Source organism: Schistocerca cancellata, chromosome 5 (assembly GCF_023864275.1).
Source record: "Schistocerca cancellata isolate TAMUIC-IGC-003103 chromosome 5, iqSchCanc2.1, whole genome shotgun sequence".
Taxonomy (NCBI): Eukaryota; Metazoa; Arthropoda; class Insecta; order Orthoptera; family Acrididae; genus Schistocerca; species Schistocerca cancellata.
Genome location: NC_064630.1, coordinates 523,839,048 through 523,842,803, shown reverse-complemented (window position 1 = coordinate 523,842,803; position 3,756 = coordinate 523,839,048).

The window sequence follows — 3,756 nt, the reverse complement described above, 5'->3', positions numbered from 1 at the left end:
GTCCTCTTTTAGAATACTGCTGCGCGATGTGGGATCCTTACCACACAGGACTGACGGAGTACAACGAAAAAGTTCAAATAAAGGCAGCACGTTTTGTATTATCGCGAAATATGGGAGAGAGTGTCACTGAAATGATACAGGATTTGGGCTGGACATCATTAAAAGAAAGGGATTTTCGTTGCGATGGAATCTTCTCATGAAATTCCAATCAAAAAATGGCTCTGAGCACTATGGGACTTAACATCTATGGTCATCAGTCCCCTAGAACTTAGAACTACTTAAACCTAACTAACCTAAGGACATCACACAACACCCAGTCATCACGAGGCAGAGAAAATCCCTGACCCCGCCGGGAATCGAACCTGGGAACCCGGGCGTGGGAAGCGAGAACGCTACCGCACGACCACGAGCTGCGGACGAAATTCCAATCACCAACTTTATCCTCCGAATGCAAAAATATTTTGTTGACACCGACTTACATAGGAAGGAACTATCACCAAGATAAAACAAGGGAAATCAGAGCTCTTACGGAAAGATATAAGTGTTCGTTCTTTCTGCGCACTATACGAGATTGGAATAACAGAGAATTATGAAGCTGGTTCGATGTACCCTCTGCCAGGCACTTAAATGTAATTTGCAGGGTACACATGTAGATGTAGATGAATATACTGAAAAGCAAACGAAAGAGAGGATACGACACTGAGCGCGAGATATAAGCATACAACACGATTAAAACGCTTTCGTCACAAGTTTTTCGCGTTTAGTAAATTACACGATGCATTTCGGATCCTATGGGTACATCATAAGGTGCAAATAGTGTAACACATAACTTATCTGCTCTTGAGCGATGTGAAATGCGTATTCCTATTACGAGAAAGTTAGATGGTAGGTTTTACATTTCGTGCATCAGCGCGAAAATACGTAAGAAATAGTGGAAAAAACATACGAAAAACTTACCGAACAAAATAGAAAGCAAATTTTTAACCAATTGAGCTCACTATACGTTGGTCTATTTATTCCGTTGGCGCCCATCACGTCACTCAAGACGCTCATTTGTTTGGATATTTTAAAAACGCTTCATGGGTACAGTTTACTGTGATATGATCAGAGATGAAGTTTATCACATAGTGTCAGAGATACTGTCAAATATCTGATTATTAAGAGGCTGACTTATGAAAGTAATAAATTAGTCTCAAAGTTACTAAAATGATTATGGCAACTATAAAATATGCAAGGAATAAATTTAAAATAAGACTTTAAAGTTGCTGAAATTACTACGGCTATCGAAATCTCTGTGCTAGATTCAGGCTCTTTGATTTTGTGGAAGATAGAAAACAATTTGATAGTGCTACACAATGAAATTTTCGGAAGTTAATGGATAAATTTTTTAAAACAACTAGGAATATACTTTTACAAGATCAAAGAGCCTGCGTTTATGTTAAATGAACTAACAGATTTCGCTAGCCATAGTCATTTTAATAATTTCAAAGACTTATTTTAAATTTATTCAACGTATACGTCACCATCTTAATACTCAGATCTCTGACCATGGCTCTGATACTATGTGATGAATTTCATCTTTGATCGTGTCATGGTAAACTACATCTGTGAATGTTTTTAAAATATATAAACAAATGAGTGTCGTGAGTGCTTTGATGGGCGAATTTAGAATGAATAAACCAACGTATACTGACCTCGAAAGGTTAAAAATTGTTCTTCCTTGTTTGTTCAGTAAGCTTTTCACTGTTTTTTTTCCCAGTGTTTCTCACATGTTTTCCGCGCTTAATTCATGAAATACAGAACGTAACTGTTCCGGCGTAAAGTCAAGCGTCGGCCCGCCGGTTGGCAATGTTAGGGAGAAAGGGCTGTAAAGAAGACGTCAGCCAATTACACGCGGACCGACCCTCTCTAGGACGTCAACCCGACGGTAGCGCCCTCGACACGAAGAGAACATAAGCGCCGCGCCGCCTGGCCGCGGCCCAGTTGAAAACTACGTTTTATGAGGTCTACAGCATCAAGTTCAAGAATAACATGAAGACTAGTCATTTCGCTTCTAGTATGTAGCACCGTCTTTACTGAAGGGGTTTGTCTGTCGCCCTCTGCCAACAACACATCTGTATTTCAGAAAGTTAAGTATTACAATCGTTTCCTCGTGTAATAAACTTCATTAACACGATTGGCTTGAATTGTTTTGTTTTGTAACGATCCGAGAAGCAGGTTTCCTAGGCACCCCATATTTGACGAGTGGATAGGATACAACACTAACATCTAACTTTTTCGTAATAGGAACATTCATTTCACTCTACTCAGTAGCCAATGTAAATTATGTACTAGACGATTTGGACCTGATGATGGACCCAAAGGATCCGAAATGCATCGCGTGCCCGCATCTCGTGGTCGTGCGGTAGCGTTCTCGCTTCCCACGCCCGGGTTCCCGGGTTCAATTCCCGGCGGGGTCAGGGATTTTCTCTGCCTCATGATGGCTGGGTGTTGTGAGCTGTCCTTAGGTTAGTTAGGTTTAATTAGTTCTAAGTTCTAAGCGACTGATGACCTCAGCAGTTGAGTCGCATAGTGCTCAGAGCCATTTTTGAGCATCGCGTGATTCACTAAAATTAAAGGTGAGAGTAAATGTGTTTTTATTCATACTTCCTGTGCATTTAATACAGTCAAGTCCGCAGCAGCAAAATATGGATAAAATTAAATGTAAGCAAATTTATTCAGCTTTTGCTGAGCGGCGACTTGATACTAATTCAGTAAAATGTTCTGCACGTCGATGAACTGCTCGTCGACTGACTTTGCGGCACTGAAACTTACAGGTGATCAAAAGGATTAATAACTTCTAGTGCAAGACATCTGGAGAGGAAAGTACATATGATCATATGCACAGTACCAACTGTTGAAGGATAGTAAAGGCCTGATATATGTGGTAACGTAGGAAGACAGAAATAATTCATCGCACCAGTACGAGGTTGGTTTTAGCTCTCCCGATAACGTTTCACAAGACAAAATTTCCATTAACATGAATTTGCTGAATAACAAAGCAGTTAATCTACAAAGAGAATACTAAAGTCTAGTAGCAATGGAGATATATAGAAATAACGGCGTACATAATTAATGAAAGATCAATAGAGGAGGGAAGAAAATAATTTTACCTACTATCCTTACAGGTGACCTTCGTTCCACAAAGAAAGACCGCTATCAGACGACATCATTTCAATTCACTCGGAAGTAATCCATAGCGGAAAGTTCCCTACGTATCGTAACTAACTAGTTGCTTTTAGCTGATAGAGTGTACACGCGGACGATCTTACGAATTAAAGCAGGCTGTGATATTCTTTATATTCATACATCGTTAAATATTTTCTTATGTTGTGACTGGTCTCGAGACATCTGTTCCCATTCTCAAGTGCTCGCAAATATTTTCTCTACAGCTATGAAAAGCCAATGCTTAAACCTCAACGTTGCTAGTACAAGATCAATACTTGATAGCTCTCGTGCGTAGGCTTGAAATGCCTTGCACCTCGCATCCACAATGGCGTATACCCTGACGGTGAAATGAAGCGTTTTATCACAAGGCAGATGAATGTGATTATAGATACGAACTGCTTGTACACTAATAAACAAGAGATACAAAATATTGAACATGTGCTTCGGAAGGAGATGCTGATGAGGGTTTTACACTGCATTCTTGATGTCGCAAGGCATATATTTATGGCAGTTTCAAACTGATATAGGATGTTCCAAACTGGTCATATA